The sequence below is a fragment of the Geotrypetes seraphini genome, chromosome 1, assembly GCF_902459505.1.
Source record: "Geotrypetes seraphini chromosome 1, aGeoSer1.1, whole genome shotgun sequence".
Lineage (NCBI taxonomy): Eukaryota > Metazoa > Chordata > Amphibia > Gymnophiona > Dermophiidae > Geotrypetes > Geotrypetes seraphini.
Window position 1 is genome coordinate 38,832,607 of NC_047084.1, and position 18,030 is coordinate 38,850,636.

General features: G+C 44.4%; 1 protein-coding gene across 4 annotated transcripts in view; it reads right to left on the bottom strand.

Annotated features, from left to right (window-relative positions):
- The window catches only part of ERBIN (erbb2 interacting protein), a 516,286-nt gene that overhangs the window by 416,760 nt on the left and 81,496 nt on the right, over positions 1 to 18,030 (bottom strand). For all 4 annotated transcript variants that reach the window (XM_033930041.1, XM_033930031.1, XM_033930056.1 and 1 more), the window contains exon 2: positions 10,164 to 10,217. The gene's annotated coding sequence lies outside the window, so the exon portion shown is untranslated. The remainder of the gene's footprint in view (positions 1 to 10,163; positions 10,218 to 18,030) is intronic.

The window sequence follows — 18,030 nt, forward strand, 5'->3', positions numbered from 1 at the left end:
TGCTGAAGAGACGATGTCACAGAGATGGGTTGAGAGAGAAGATCCGTAGTCTGTGACCATTGGTTGGCTAGCGTCCATTGAGGTGTCCTGAGGTGGAGTCGCGCCAAAGGAAGTACATGGACCGTCGAGGCCATGTGGCCGAGGAGGACCATCATCTGTCGGGCCAGAATGGATTGATGAAGGAGTACCTGACGACAGAGGTGGAGCAATGCCCGTTGCCGGTCGGAGGGGAGAAACGCCCTCATTAGTGTGGTGTCGAGAACTGCTCCAATGAATTGAAGTCGCTGTGTGGGAAGCAGATGCGACTTGGGGTAGTTGATCTCGAACCCCAGGAGATGGAGGAGAGAGATGGTGTGATGAGTGGCTTGTAGCACAAGTGGAGACGTAGGTGCTTTCACCAACCAATCGTCCAAGTAGGGGAACACCTGGAGGTTGTGAGACCTGAGGAAGGCCGCCACCACAATAAGGCACTTGGTGAATACCCTGGGCGATGAAGCGAGGCCAAAGGGTAGCACTTTGTACTGATAGTGGCGGTGTTGCACCTGGAACCGCAGGTAGCGACGTGAATTCGGATTGATTGGGATGTGAGTGTAGGCCTCCTTGAGGTCCAGAGAACATAGCCAGTCATGTCGAGAAAGAAGAGGGTAAAGCGTGGCAAGGGAGAGCATTCTGAATTTCTCCTTGACGAGATACTTGTTGAGGTCCCTGAGGTCGAGAATGGGACGGAGGTCTCCCGTCTTCTTGGGAACCAGGAAGTAGCGGGAGTAGAACCCAGACCCCTTTGTTCCGGAGGCACTTCTTCGATGGCATTGAGAAGAAGGAGGGATTGGACCTCCCTCAGGAGGAGGGGGGTTTGGGAGGAGTGAAAAGCAGACTCTACGGGAGGGTTGTCCGGTGGAAGAGTCTGGAAGTTGAGAGAGTAGCCGCGGCGGATGATGTTGAGGACCCACTGGTCCGATGTGATGACCTCCCAACGGCTGAAGAATATGTGGAGACGGCCTCCGATTGGTTGTGGAAGAGGCAATGAAGGTGGAAGACTGGCTATGCCCTGGAGAGAAGAGTCAAAAGGGCTGAGAAGGCTTTGCAGGTTGAAGAGGCTTGTTGGGTTGATTGGACTGAGAACGAGCCTGGGCGTGGTGTTGTTGCTGACGGGGCCGCCGAGGTTGTTGAGAAGGCGGATTGAGTGGCCTGGCTGAGAACCTGCGCTGATAGGAGGATTGAGGTCTGTAAGGTCGGGCAGGTGGAGCCTTTTTCTTCGGTTTAATCAGGGTGTCCCACCTGGTTTCATGTGCCGAGAGTTTCTGGGTGGTGGAATACAGGGACTCTCCAAAAAGTTAATCCCCGAGACAGGGGGCGTTGGCCAGATGATCTTGGTGGTTAATGTCCAAATCTGATACTCTCAGCCAGGCCAGGCGGCGCATGGCGACAGCCATGGCAGAGGCACGGGAGGTCAGCTCGAAGGAATCGTAGATAGAGCGGACCATAAATTTTCTCAGCTGAAGGAGACCAGAGATATGTTGTTGGAAAAGTGGAATCTTCCGCTCCGGAAGATACTTTTGGAGGGCGGACAGCTGTTGAACCAAGTGTTTCATGTAAAATGAAAAATGGAAGGAATAATTGTTCGCCCTGTTGGCCAGCATGGCATTCTGATAGAGCCTCTTGCCAAACTTGTCCATGGTTTTGCCCTCTCTGCCAGGAGGGGTGGAGGCATAGACACTGGAGCCCTGAGTTTTCTTCAAGGTGGATTCAACTAGAAGAGACTCATGGGGCAATTGGGACTTATCGAACCCCGGAATTGGGATAACTCGGTAGAGGTTATCCAACTTACGGGGGGCCCCAGGTACTGTAAGAGGGTTCTCCCAATTTTTGTAAAAAGTCTCCCGTAGGATGTCGTGTACGGGCAATTTGAGAAACTCCTTAGGTGGTTGCTCAAAATCCAGAGCTTCCAGAAAGGCTTGGGATTTTTTGGAGTCTGACTCCAGAGGGAGAGATAAAGCTGCTGACATCTCCCTGAGGAACTTTGAGAAGGAGGATTGCTCCGGCTTGGAGGTGGTATCGGGAGCTGAGAGGTCCTCATCGGATGAGGAGAGATCCTCCTCGGTACCGGGGGGGGACTCTTCTCATAAGTCCGGGTCCCGGACCTCCGGGTGCGCATGCCGAGACACCGGGGTGGAAGGCTCGGTATGGTGGGTCTTAGATAAAGATTTTCCAGAGCGCACCGAAACGGTACCGGGAGAGGAAGACCGGCGGGTCCGCAGTGGTATGGGAATGAACCACAGGATGGGCGTGAAGTTGCTCAGCCGAAAGAATCGGCATGGAGGTATTGATTGGTACCGATGAGGTGGATACCGGGTGCTCGGTATGGGGCTCGGGCCGGTCTGGTACCGAAAGGAGCGGTGCCAGGATAGTAGGCAACAGGTGCTGGAGTTGATGCTGCAGCTGTTCCTGGAGTTGAGTTTGGAGGATGGCCGCAATGCGGTCATCCAGGGGTGGCACCGGAACCGCTTTCTTTATTTTCGGTTCCTTAGGTGCCGCTCCACGCCCCGGCGATGAGGAGGCCAATGACGAGGCACTCACCGAAATCGGGGCGGAGCGTTTTCGGGGTCAGCGTGAAGCCGGCAAGGTCGGTGCCGCCACTGTGGCTGGCGGGCGCTCGAGGGAAGAGGAAGGCTTCTTAGCCGGCTTACCTGGCGCCAGCGGCGCCGATGTCGGGTCGGGCCGTGTCGAAGTAGGCGTCGTCGATTTCGATGGTACCGCTGTCGATGCCGAGGAGTCCATCGTCGACCCGGTGCCGAACAAAATGTTTTGTTGAATTTGGCGATTCTTGAGTGTTCGCTTTTTAAGAGTGGCACAGCGGGTGCAGGAGTCCGCCCGATGCTCCGGACCCAAACACTGCAAACACCAATTGTGTGGGTCAATGAGGGAGATCGGGTGTGCACACCGCTGGCACTTCTTAAAACCGGGCTGCGGGGGCATGAATGGGAATACGGCCTCCGCAAAATCAAACCCCGAGGCCTGTATAATGGCAACAGGCCCCGCCGGGGCAAAGACGAAAAACTGGTCAACGTTTTGGGACAAGAACAAGCTCTTTAGGAGAGATGGACCACACCTGAGTAAGGCGGGAACTAGACTTCTAGCAAACAACGTCAGGAGAGCAACAGAGCAGGCTTTAAGAAGAAGGGGAAAGCCGACAGTCGACCAAGTGTCGATGATTCGGAAGAAGGTATCCCAAGAAGATACTGAGTGGGAAAAATGCTGGGAAGACACAATGGGCAAACAACAAGAGTTGACGGAACATGAGGATGATAAGAAGAACGTAGCACAGGGGGAAGACAAAATGGGCAGAAGACAAAATGGGCAAAAAACAAGAATTGACAGGACAAGAAGAGGATGATAAGAAGAATGTAGCACAGGAAAAGAAAATGAAGACAAGAAAATGCCAAGACTTAAATTGCATATATACTAATGCAAGGAGCCTAAGGAACAAAATGGGAGAATTAGAAGTCATGGCCAAAAAAAGAGAACCTAGACATCATTGGGGTCTCTGAAACATGGTGGAATGAAGAAAACAAATGGGACACAGCACTACAGGGGTACAAACTCTATCACAAAGACAGGTCAGATCAGAAAGGAGGAGGAATAGCCCTATACATAAAGGATAACATACACTCGACCAGAGTGGACACAATGGCGACGACCGACAAATTGGAATCACTATGGGTTAAAATACCAGGACGAAAATAAAGATGGGCCTGTACTATCGTCCACCTGGGCAAACCGAAGTAAATGATGAAGAAATGGAAGCTGAAATGAGGCAGGAATGCAAAAACGGTAACGCCATTGTTATGGGAGACTTCAACTATCCAGGGATAGACTGGAGTCTTGGAAACTCAAAATGTACTAGGGAAACCGGATTCCTGGAGGCTATACTGGACTGCTTCATGGAGCAGCTTGTCAGAGAACAGACGAGAGGAAATGCCACTCTGGACCTAATCCTCAATGGGCTAAGAGGACCTGCAAAGGAAGTGGAAGTAGTATGACCGTTAGGAAACAATGATCACAATATGATCCAGTTCAAAGTTGAAGTGGAATATCGAAGGGGAAGAGAACCACTGCGACAACTTTTAACTTCAAGAAAGGAAACTATGAAGAGATGAGAGTAATAGTAAGAAAGAAACTTAGGAACAGCTCGAAAAAAATCGCAGACTGTGGATCAAGCCTTATTTAAGGACAGGGTGAGCGTAGCGCAAAATCTGTATATCCCCAGATTTAGAAAAGGATGCAAAAAGAACCGAACAAAAGACCCGGCGTGGATAACTAAAGAAGTGAAGAAAGCGATAGGAGATAAGAAAAAATCATTCCGGATGTGGAAAAAGGACAAAACCGAGGAAAACTGGAAAGAGCACAGGAAGCATCAAAAAGAATGTCACTGAGTGGTTAGAAGAGCAAAAAGAGAATTCGAAGAGAGGCAAGCCAGGAAGCACAAAATTTCAAACCGTTCTTCAGATATGTTAAAGGGAAGCAGCTGGCAAGGGAGGAGGTGGGACCACTGGATGAAGGAGATAGGAAGGGAGTGGTGAAGGAGGAAAAAGAAGTGGCGGATAGACTAAACATGTTCTTTTCGTCAGTATTTACAAGAGAGGACACATCCAACGTGCCGGAACCTGAAAAAAATCTTCAAAGGAGATCAAGCAGAAAAATTAACATCCATGGAGGTAAGCCTCGAAGATGTACTCAAGCAGATAGATAGATTAAAAACTGACAAATCTCGGGCCCGGACAGAATCCACCCTAGGGTATTGAAAGAACTAAAAGAAGAAATAGCAGAAATACTACAGCATGTTTGTAATCTATCCCTGAAACAGGGGTGATCCCGGAGGATTAGAAGATAGCAAATGTTACACCCATCTTTAAAAAAGGATTGAGAGGTGACCCGGTAAGTCTGACTTCGGTCCCGGGGAATATGGCGGAAGCGCTGATAAAAGACAGCATCGAAGAGCATCTAGAAAGAAATAAACTGATGAAAACAAGCCAACATGGCTTCTGCAAGGGAAGATCGTGCCTAACGAACTTACTGCACTTCTTCGAAGGAATTAACAAACAAATGGATGTAGGGGCCCCATAGACATCGTATACTTGGATTTCCAAAAAGCTTTCGACAAGGTACCCCATGAACGCCTACTATGGAAACTGAAGAACCATGGGGTGGAAGGAGATGTACATAGATGGATCAAAAATTGGTTGGCGGGTAGGAAGCAAAGGGTAGGAGTGAAGGGCCACTATTCGGACTGGAGAAGGGTCACGAGTGGTGTTACGCAGGGGTCGGTACTCGGACTGCTGCTGTTCAATGTATTTATTAATGACCTAGAAACAGGGACGAAGTGCGAAGTTAAAAAATTTGCAGATGACACAAAACTTTAGTGGGGTCAAGACTAAAGAGGACTGTGATGATTTACAAAGGGACCTTAATAAACTGGGTGAGTGGGCGAATAAATGGCAGATGAACTTTAATGTAGAGAAATGTAAAGTCTTGCATGTAGGAAACAGAAATCCGATGTACAGCTATACAATGGGAGGGCTGGTAATGGGTAAAAGTAGCCTAGAGAAGGACTTAGGGGTACTGGTAGATAAAACAATGAAGCTGTTGGCACAGTGCGCAGCGGCCTCAAAGAAGGCAAGCAGAATGCTAGGTATTATCAAGAAAGGTATTACAACCAGAACGAAGGATGTTATCCTGCTGTTGTATCAGGCGATGGTGCGCCCGCATCTGGAGTATTGCGTCCAATATTGGTCGCCGTACCTTAAGAAGGATATGGCGATACTCGAGAAGGTTCAGAGGAGAGCGACGCGACTGATAAAAGGTATGGAAACCCTTTCATTTGCTGAAAGATTAGAGAAACTGGGGCTCTTTCTCTGAAAAAGCGGAGGCTTAGAGGGGACATGATAGAGACGTACAAGATCATGAAGGGTATAGAGAAAGTGGAGAGGGACAGATTCTTCAAACTCTCGAAAACTACAAGAACGAGAGGGCATTTGGAAAAATTGAGAGGGGACAGATTCAGAACCAATGCTAGGAAGTTCTTTTTCACCCAAAGGGTGGTGGACACCTGGAATGCGCTTCCAGAGGGTGTGATAGGACAGAGTACACTACTATGTTTCAAGAAGGGATTAGATGATTTCCTGAAGGAAAAGGGGACTGAAGGGTATAGACAGAGAATTACTATACAGGTCCTGGACCTGATGGGCCGCCACAAGAGCGGACTGCTGGGGGCGATGAACCTCTGGTCTGACCCAGCAGAAGCATTGCTTATGTTCTTATGTTTTTATTACCAAGCAGCATAGTTATGAGCTATATTAGAGTGGCAAGTTCAGACATGCAAACAATGGGTGGATATTGAGCAGGGTGGGGTGGACTTGATCCCTCTTATGCATGTACCCTGGCCTCCTGGGGGAAAGAAAAATTTAAGCTGTAAATACAACATTGAGGGTTTGGCAGGCAGTGATAGGGCTGGTGCTGTCAGTTAGGAGGAACAAAAAGAAAACTGCAGACTAGTATGTACAAGATGCAGGCTATATTTATTATACCAAATACTTAATGCAGTTAAATGTTACCACCTTATTACAAACCAAGAGACCCAACCCGGTCCGTGTTTCAGAGAACACGCCTTCTTCAGGGGTCCATGGTTGACAAGGTTTGTAAAAAACTGCAATAAAATAGTATAAAACAATTGCCTGTTTAAAAGAAAGTCACCGACAGCAGTGCAGCGCTAAATAAAGGCTGGAGACCCTGTTGGACTTCTTTTGTCAGTTAGGAAACACTCATTGTATACTCAATTTAGATTTATTACTGAATTTTTGCCAGGAAAAAGGGTTGGGTTCTTCCACCAGTGGGAACAGAGGGTTGGTATATGTGGGTCAGCAGTCTCAAACTCAAACCCTTTGCAGGGCCACATTTTGGATTTGTAGGTACTTGGAGGGCCGCAGAAAAAAATAGTTAATGCCTTATTAAAGAAATGACAACTTTGCATGAGGTAAAACTTGTTATATTTTATAAATCTTTCCTTAATTGCTTCTGATAATTTCAGCTATACACAGCTGAAAGCAATGCAACATGCAGAAAGTGAAGTTTAGATAGTTTTTCACTTTCTCCAGGTAACCTGAGATTATGTAGGGAGAGAATGTCTTTTAGAAAAGCAACTAAAAACCTTTTTATTTTTTAAAGCTTTTGGGGTCCTTTTACTACGGTGTGCTAACCGATTTAGCACGGGCTAACTGCTAACACTTCCATAGAATATAATAGGTATGTTAGCAGTTAGCGCGTGCAAAATCGGCTAGCTCGCCTCAGTAAAAGAAGGGGTTTATTAGCTTACTATTGTGAAAGCTAATTTAGAGCTTTATAAGCACATTCTTTTATGGAAAAGGGTTCTTATGATACTGTTTTTGCTGTTTGTATGGTGAACAATCAGGATGTTAAAGGGAACTTGGATTGTTATTATGAACTATGGCCCCCTTTTATCAAAAACATAGTAACATAGTAGATGACGGCAGATAAAGACCCGAATGGTCCATCCAGTCTGCCCAACCTGATTCAATTTAAATTTTTTAATTTTTTCCTCTTAGCTATTTCTGGGCAAGAATCCAAAGCTTTACCCTGTACTGTGCATGGGTTCCAACTGCCAAAATCTCTGTTAAGACTTACTCCAGCCCATCTACACCCTCCCAGTCATTGAAACCCTCCCCAGCCCATCCTCCACCAAACGGCCATATACAGACACAGACCATCAAGTCTGCCCAGTACTGGCCTTAGTTCAATATTTAATATTATTTTCTGATTCTAAATCTTCTGTGTTCATCCCACGCTTCTTTGAACTCAGTCACAGTTTTACTCTCCACCACCTCTCTCGGGAGCGCATTCCAGGCATCCACCACCCTCTCCATAAAGTAGAATTTCCTAATATTGCTATTGAATCGACCACCCCTCAACCTCAAATTATATCCTCTGGTTTTACCATTTTCCTTTCTCTGGAAAAGATTTTGTTCTACGTTAATACCCTTCAAGTATTTGAACGTCTGAATCATATCTCCCCTGTCTCTCCTTTCCTCTAGGGTATACATATTCAGGGCTTCCAGTCTCTCCTCATACATCTTCTGGCGCAATCCTCCTATCCAGGATACAAAAACAAAACCAAACCCAGTGTGTGGGAGTCTGTACTTTATGTCTGCAGTGATTATCTGGTCACTTTGGATACCTTCTGGGCACATAGACCTGTTTTTAGATTGCCTAAGTCACTATGTACAAATTCCGTCTAGGCAGTCTCGTTAAACGTTCGGTTATACTTGCAGTACGACTAAGTCTAGGTCGGCCCACGTCCCACCCAAGTCCCGCCCTCACCGCTTCTCCTAAAACACCCCTTTCAGCTCTATGCGTACAGTGGCACTGAAAAGGCCGAAACTGTTTTTAGATACGTCTAAAACCCGTTTCGATTATCGGCACTTGGACAACCTGTCTTTTTGATTGTCCAAGTGTCAATTTAAGCCGCATTAGGGTTTATTTATCACTGGCCGCTGTGATAAAAACTTTGGTAGTATGAGCTTTTACCACAGCGGCCAGTGATTAAAAAACACAACGCGGCTTGATAAAAGGGGCCTATATTTTTAGAAAGATCCTTTTCTAAAGGTTTGTTCCCTTGATGGGCACTGGACCTTAATTTCTCATTCCATATATACTTCTCCCTCCATATTCGCAGGTTCAGCACTCGCAACTTCAATTATTTGCAGTTTTTATCAATTCTGGTTCCACCCCCCAAATGACATCATCCTGGAGTGCCGAGAAAAAAGAAATTTGGCATTTTTTTCCAGCACTTGCTTCAGAGTGCTTTAATACTGTACAATACTTCAATTGTACTGCTAAAGTGTACAATACAATGCAAGAACTGCAATACATAACGGGTTTTTTTAAACAATCACGAATATGAACAATAAGTTTTATTTGCGATTTCATGGTATTCGTGAGGGATTTAACCAAAATACTGTGAATAAGACAGAAAAAAGTTATTCACAGGCTGGCCTTGCCCCTAACCCCCATGAATATGGAGGGAGAAGTGTACATACAAATTCTTTTAAGGCTGGTTGCTACTACCATTTTAAGCCTCTCACATGAATTTTCTGATACACGCTATGAACAGGACTTCAGTGTCCTAGACACCATTAAACATATTTATTCATTAACAAAATCTGCTAGACTAATGCAAGCATGCTAGGTTAAACAGTAGTAAAAACTGTATGCCTATACAAAAGATTTATGTATTTTTAAACATTTGTGAGAAATTCTAGTGATTAGTATACCACTAAATAAAGAGAAAGCCCTGCTAGGCAGAAAAAAAAAGTCTAACAAATCTTAAAGAGATTACAAACATTCAACTTTAGCATGTACTGTTATCTTGTATGCACCAAGATAGTGTGAGAGCATAAGGGGGTTAGGGGACATTTACTAAAGATTAACACGTTATCTGCCACATGACCCATTTTATTCCTATGGGACCTGTTAAGGGAAGGAGTAAAACGCGGACCTCACAGACCTGACGGACCTCGCGGATCTAAACCTGCACGTCCTTATAAATCTGAGGTCCATGCCGCTTGTAGTTAAGTTTCTGGCTCTGACAGACCTCGGAGACAATTTAGCGCTGACGGATCCGTCTCAGCATAGGGAGGGAAAAGTATTAGGATCCGTCAGCGCTACAATGTCATTGAGGTCTGTCAGAGCCGATTTACTGGGACTGCAGGAAACCAGTTTAAAGGATTTGTTTTAGAGCCGCTCCAGCACTAGTCTCGGTGACATTTTAGCGCTGACGGATCCTAATATATTTCCCTCCCTATGCTGAGACTGAGACGGATCCGTCAGCACTAAATCGTCACCAAGGTCTGTCAGAGCCAGAAACTAACTACAAATGGAATGGACCTCAGATTTTTAAGGATGTGCGGGTTTAGATCCGCGAGGTCCATCAGGTCCGCGTTTTATCCCTTCCCACCTGTTACAGCTAACATGCACTAATCTTTAGTAAAAGATCCCCCTTAACGCATTACAAGTTACTTTAAATCAAATCATACTGATTATGTATACTAAAGAAGTGAAAAAAAACACCAAATAGTGTGTTAAAAACTTACCAGTATGTTATAGTTTTGTCCCTATTTATATATTGAAAGTTTTCAGCCAACATTCTGTGGAGAGAAGAACAATTTTAGAAGCAGCAAACAAAACTGAATGATGGACACACAAATAAAAATACACAACCACCTCTCACATGCCACTGGTTTCAAGATTTTAAGAAGAAGCAAATACTCTCTCCACAAACACTGAAAAATAATCCATTTTAGCATAATAAAAAGGATTGTAGGTCAATCACTTGTATTCTTTTCATCTGTAAAGCATTCAAAATACTGTACAATCTGAATTAAGGACAGTTATACAAGAGAAACCTACCACTTCAGTTTAGTGGGTTCCAAACCTGTCCTATCTTCATTTAGTTGGGTTTAACAATATCCACAATGAATATGCACGAGATAAAATGTGTATGCAATGAAAGAAATGCATTCAAATCAAAAGAATATTGCACATGTCCTGAAAACTTGATTAGATGGGGGTCCCCCCAGAACAGGTCTAAGGACTGATCTAGTCATTATATGATAAACATTTTCAATACAGGCAGTCCCCGGTTTAAGAACGCTCAACTTACGTCGATCTCACGAACTGGGGTACTGCCTCTCTCTTCCTTTGCCAACACACCCCTTCTTCCTCCCTTCCTGTCCAAACATGACCCTCCTCTTTCCCTCTGTGTTCCAATGTGCCCCTCATCGTCCCGTGTCCCAAATTCATGCCTCCTGCATTTACCTCCTCTAGCCGGCTCCCTTCTCCCAGCTGCACATCTGTTGTCAAAGCTGCAGGTCCCCTAATCTTCGCAAAATCTATCGGCGGCTCGTGCATGTAGCCTGCTGACCCCCGGAAGCCTTCCCTCTAATGCAGATGTCAGAGGGAAGGTTTCTGCCACCAACTGCAGATTCATGAAAACCAGCAGACCATCTGCAGAAGCCACCACTCATGGCTTTGGAACAGAAGTACGGCTGGGAGGAGGGAACCGGCCAAAGGAGGTAAACATAGGAGGCACGAATTTGGGATGTGGAATGGAGGGGGGTGAGAAGGAGCGTATTGGGACATAGAAGGGAGGAAGAAGTGGCGCATTGGGACACAGAAGGGAGTTAGAAGGGGCGCAAACTTTGGACAAAGGATGGAAGATAGGAGAAAGGGAGCATGAACATGGGACACAGAATGGTGTGAGGGAGAGGAGCATGAACTTGGGACATAGGATGGAAGAATGGAGGAAGGGAGGGAAAGAGATGCTGAGGTGGGGAGGGAATAGAAAGGGAGAATTGTTGGGCATGAGTGTCTGAGTGAGAGGGAAATACAGATGGTGCAAATGGGGAAATGAAGAAAGCAGGTCAATTTATTTTATTTATTGATTCAATTTTCTATACCATTCTCCCATGTCTATCCCAGCGGACTCACAATCCATCTAATTTACTTGGGGCAATAGGGGTTTTAAGAGACTTGCCCAGGGTCACAAAGAGCAGCGTGGGTTTGAACCCACAACCCCAGGGTGCTGAGGCTGTAGCTTTAACCACTGCGCCACACACTCCCTGTTGTTGGGCATAGGAAGGGAGAAAGAAATATGGGACATGGTGATGGGAGAGCCAAGAGGTACAGATGCATGGGGAAGAAAGAGATGAGAGGGAGAAAATGTTGGATGTGGTGGTAGAGAGGGAACAGTGGGACAGATGAAGAACAAAAATAAGTATAAACCTCCTATCTTTTCTTTCTATTTAAACTACAGTACTTTACACAACCCCACACGAAAAACCAGAAACCGAAACATCTTTACATATCCAAAGATCACAAGCTGCAAATACAAATCCTTTCTGGACAGAACCTTCATGTTCCAAGCAAGCAGACAGCAATCCTGGCTGGGAAACTACATAAATAGAGCCAGGCAGACCTAAGGCACATTCCGAAAATCAATTAAAACCGTTCTATTTGATAAATTCATCGCCCAAACAGATGGCCTTCACTCACTAAGATATTTCCCCTTTGCAAACCTGATGTAATTTCTCATATAACTCCTATTTCTTATGTAGCATTTCTCTTCTTGCATTCTGTAATTCGCTGATTGTCCAGCCTTCTTTCAATGTGAACCGCCTAGAAGTCATTTGACTATGGCGGTATAGAAAAATAAAGTTATTATTATTATTATTATTAATGTTTAATGTTTTTTATAGACTGTTTTTTTGTGTGTATTGTACAGGATCTGAGTTACATACAAATTCAACTTAAGAATGGTTTAAAAATTAAAAAAAGGAACTCGTTCTTAACCTGGGGACTGCCTGTACAGTAACTATCAGTGATGTATGTACACTCCTTTCAGTTTGCTCAAACCCAATTATAAATCAGAAAGAACCCATGTACCTAAAAGTACATATACATTTAAATCAATGTTGAATGTTGGGGACAGGCATATGTTTTAGCAACATACATTCTTGAAACTTAAAATGTATGTGGGTAATATACATTTAAGACCCAAGAACATCTTCCCCAGAGAGTGCCTCTTTTTCACAAACGTACCCAAGCTGTGAATATATACATACTGTATACTTCAGTGTTCTCCCTAGGGCCTTTCAGTTGGGCGGTCCGCCCGGGTAATTTAGATGACCGCCCAGCTAAATTCTGCTGCTGCTCAACATTAAAAAACAACAAAAAAAAAGCTGGCTTGGAGATTTCACCTTAGCCCCTAGCGAACTTATGCTCCGGGGTTCTAACGTGTGCGTGCCGGCTTCCCTTCTCTTCCCTCTGAAACCGGAAGTTATGTCCGGGGGGGGAGGGAGAGAAGGGAAGCCGGCACGCACATGTTAGAGCCCCGAAGCATGCGTTCGCTACAGGCTAAGGCGAGAGACAGGTCAGTGAAGCTTACCATTTGCTCTTCTTGCTGCCGGGTCCTGCCTACTTTCAGTTTCTGCGAAGGCAGGACCCAGCAGCATTTCTCCCAATCGATCGTGATATTGGGCCGATCAGCCTTCCTCTCAGAAGGCAGAATTGACGTCGGGGAGAGGAATGCAGGTCAGCCCGAAGTAGGGAGAGCTTGGGGCGGCGGTGGCAGCTTTGGGGCCTATTCCCCGATGGCAGCGGCATTGGCAGTGGCTTGGGGGAGGGCAAGAAGAAAGAAAGAAAGAAAGAGGACAGGTAGGGAGACAGAAGGAAAGAAGAGAAACAGAAAAAAAAAGAAAGGGGGCATGAAGAGAGAAAGAAAGAAAAGGCAAAAAGAGAGGAAGAAAAAGTTGGGGGGAGGAGAATGAGGTCAGGAGGAGAGGAAGCATACAGGCTGAAAGAAGGGAAGAAAGATTGGATGCACAGTCAGAAGAAGAAAGTGCAACCAGAGACTCATGAAATCACCAGACAACAAGGTAGGAAAAATGATTTTATTTTAAGTTTACTGATCAAAATGTGTCTGAATTTATATCTGCTGTCTATATTTTACACTATGGTCCCCTTTTACTAAACCGCAATAGCGGTTTTTAGCACAGGGAGCCTTTGAGCGTCGAGAGCAGCGCTGGGCATTCACCGCAGCTCCTTGTGCTAAAAACTGCTATTGTGGTTTAGTAAAAAGGGAAGGGGGTATTTGTCTATTTTTGTATGGTTGTTACTGAGGTGACAGTGCATAGAGTCATCTGCTTTGACCTCTTTGAAAAAACCCCGGAATAGGAATGATTATTAACATTTTCTCTGCGTACAGTGTGCTTACGCAGATGATTTCCAACTTTTGCATACCATTGATCCCACAAGTTCCCAGGACATATTTAATATTAACCAAAAGCTGGCAAAAATCCACGAGTGGTTGAATGTCAATCAGCTATCTCTAAGTATCAATAAAACCACTACTGTGCTTTTCTCAGGGAAAGAAGGGGTACAACTCAGTAACCCAATCATAATTGACAATATATAGAAACATAGAAAGGTGACGGCAGAAAAGGGCTACAGCCCATCAAGTCTGCCCACTCTACTGACCCACCCCATTAAGTCTGAGTGCTGCTCGACCCACGTAGGGATCCCACGTGGATGTCCCATTTATTCTTAAAGTCGAGCACGCTTGTGGCCTTGATTACCTGCGTCGGAAGTTTGTTCCAGTGATCTACCACTCTTTCTGTGAAGAAATACTTCCTGATGTCACCACTAAATTTCCCTCCCCTGAGTTTGAGCGGGTGCCCCCTTGTGACTGAGGGTCCCTTGGGAAGGAATATATCGTTTTCTACCTCGACACGACCTGTGACGTACTTAAAAGTCTCAATCATGTCACCCCTTTCCCTGCGCTCCTCTAGAGAGTACAGCTGCAATTTGCCCAGTCTTTCCTCGTATGAGAGACCCTTGAGTCCAGAGACCTTCCTAGTGGCCATTCGCTGGACCGACTCAGCTTGAAGCACATCTTTACGGTAATGTGGCCTCCAGAATTGCACACAGTACTCTAGATGAGGTCTCACCATGGTTCTATACAGTGGCATTATGACTTCAGGTTTGCGGCTGACGAAGCTTCTATTGATACATCCCATCATTTGCCTCGCCTTGGATGAGGTCTTCTCCACTTGTTTGGCAGCCTTCATGTCTGCACTGATGATCACTCCCAAGTCCCGTTCTTCTGAAGTCCTAGCTAGTGTTTCTCCATTCAAGGTGTATGTTCTGCATGGATTTCTGCTGCCGAGATGCATGACCTTACACTTCTTAGCGTTGAAGCCCAGCTACCCCTTAATCAAACTACCAATACAAAAATATTGGGAGTCCTAATAGACAATAATCTCACATTCCGTGCACACATCAGTGCATTGGTCAAAAACTGTTTCTATAGGCTAAGAATGATTCGTTCACTCGTCCCCCTTCTTGATTCGTTTTCCCTTAATACTTTAATTCACTCCCTAGTAATATCAAAATTAGATTATTGTAATTCCTTATTAAAAGGGGCTTATCTAAAGGATATAAGGCGTCTTCAACTCATACAAAACACTGCAATAAGATAATTTCAGGTTCAAAAAAATTTGACCACGTCACACCTCTACTTCAAAAAGCTCACTGGCTGCCAATATCATACAGGATTACATACAAAATAGCTCTTTTAGTCTTCAAGACAATAAAAACAAATACTCCAGCATTCATAGATAGGCTTCTGATTCCATATAGTTCGTCTAGAGTTCTTAGATCATCCTCTCAGTCTACTCTAAACGTTCCCTCTTTAAAAATTATGGGAACACGCCGTGCTTCTATTTTTTCGGTTACTGCCCCAACGATTTGGAACTCTCTTCCTTTATACTTAAGACTTGAACAGGATTTGCAAAAATTTAAGAAAAGTTTAAAGTGTCTTCTTTTTAAAGAAGCCTTTAACTGAAAGTTTACTTTCCTGGTAAAATCTTATTGTTTCCAACCCCCCTTAACTTCAGACTACCAAAATCCCTCCCTATTGACCATTCTTCTGTCCCTAATTATTTTCCTCATACCCCCTAATGTACTTTCCTTTTATGTACTTTTTCTTTAAAAATTGTATTTCTTCCCCTCTTTCCTACTGTTTCTAGTGGTTTTTAAAGTTGTTACCCTTGTATGTTTGGTTAATATACTATGTATAAGTGATTTCTCGAAATCCTATTTTATCTTTTGTAAAACGCTTTGTAATTTGGAAAAGCGTTCAATCAAATAATATAAATAAACTTGAATAAACTTGAAACTTGCTTTGTGGTTTTTTTTAAATTTTATTGTTGGTAGATCATTTTGACTTGGTCATTTTAAAAAGTAGCTCGCAAACCCAAAAAATGTGGGCAACCCTGCTCTAGAACATCGCTCCTTAGTTTTATCAAGTGGTGCAGTGAGGGGCCAGCACTTTACATCTTATCACCTCATTCTTTCTTTTTTCTCCTCATGTACAGCACGGTTCTTTATTTTAAGCAGCTCTGGCACTAACAGTACTACGGATGCCTTATGCTACTTTCACTACCACTTGCAGTCAGGTTCGGCATTTTATCATGATTTTGGGTTTTTATTTAGTTTTTTCACCAGTATTTTCATTTATTTATTAAAGCAGCATTTTTTAACAGCCTGATATCAGTGTGCACTCAATCCACTGTCGAAACTTTTTTGGCGCCTCTTTCAACGGATCAAATATCATAGCCCACTGTCGCGTGTTCACATTTATTCTGCGTATAAGTTTATCTCATCAGTGCAGAGACCTTTTTGGCAAGTCTATTTTACTCTCCCTTTTTTACTTTCCCAAGTGCTGTGGTTTTATTCTTAGGTTTTAATAGAAGCTCATTTGTACAATAATTTAGATCTTTCCCAGGTTCACTTTTCATCTATCCGGTCGGCTTGTCTTTGAGCTACTATCGGCTTATGTTTTCAAGATACACTCTGTATTATCAGCTGTTCATTTCCCATACGTTTACTTTTGCCCTGTTTAGGTCTATATAGTCTAGGCATACTGTTTGTAACCAGCCATCATTTTAAGTATGTATATGCCCTATTTTAGGGGGGGTTAACTTCTTTTAGCATGTTGTTTCATTAATTCTGAGTTCAGTGTTACAATATGTTGTTCTTGGTTTTTAGTTTACACATTATTTATTCTTTTCTATGATATGTTCGCATCACAATTTTACTCAAAAGTATAAATAGGTATCCATATTCAAGTTTCATCATGGAGCTCTGGTTTTGGCTCCAGTATTTGTCACTTCCGTCCACCAGGTCTGGCTATTTGTTACCGTTTCATATTTTAAAGACTCACTCGTTATAATTAGCAGTGATCCACACGTCTCTTTGTAATGGACATGTCCGAATTTAGCATTTGGATCTTAGTACTATGGTTTTGGTCTTTTCTGGTTTCCTTTCTATAGTCTGCTTTTCGTCTGGAGTCTTTTGAGTTTAGAATTACATTTTATGACATATTTTTGTGGTTATAATTGAATGACATGTCTAAATCGGTCAAGTTATCCATTCTTTTTATTATTTTTTGTCCCATCATACAGTGGCAGACCGCCCCGGGTGCAAGCCCTAGGGGGGTACACAAACGGCTAGATCCAGAACCTTCCAAGCTGCTCTAAATGGCACCTGCACCTCAGCACGGCTGCCTACTTATTCTGAAGCAGAGTCGGCAGCTGCACTTAAGTGCAGGAAGGTCCCGCGATGACTGCATTTGCCGCCTCTGCCTCCGGAAGACATAAGTGACGTTGGAAGGGGTGGACCAGCAGCCTTGCCGCAACTCCCTGCGTCTGTCGTCCCACCCCATCCAACATCACTTACATCTTCCAGAGGCAGAGGCAACAGAAGCAGTCATCATGGGACCTTGCTGGTTTGGAGGGAGAGAAGAATATAGAAGAGTGGTGGAGGGAGAAAAAGGTCAGGGTGGTATGGAAGGGTGGTGGAGGGAGAGAAAGGGGGCAGATGCTGATGGAATTGGTGTGCAGGGAAAGGAGAGACACACATAAGGGGGAAGGATACTGGATGGAATTGGGTTGGAGGGAAAGAAAAGGGGCAGATGCTGATGGGGAAGGGAGAGGAGAGAGTGAAATGCCAGACTATGGGGGTGTGGGAGAGGGAAGGGAAGAAGAGGAGAGAGATGACAGCCCATTGAAGGAGGGAAGGGAAGAAGATGGATGCCAGAATAATAGGGCTGAAGGGAGAGATGGAAGGGGAATACAAGGAGAGAAGATGCCATATGTAGAAGGGGCAGAGAGAGGGTAGACAGTGGATGAAAGGAAGAGAGTGACAAGACTATGAGGAAAGCAGAAACCAGAGAAGACAATGTAGAAAAAAATTATATTTATTTATTTTTTGCTTTAGGGGAGATGCATCGCTGTTTTTGTGGTGTTGCATTGTATGCAAAGTCCAGCTTCTTGGTGGTTCAATTTAACCTTTGTCTACGTTTTTCTATTTTATCCCCCTTTTACAAAAACTGTAGAGCGT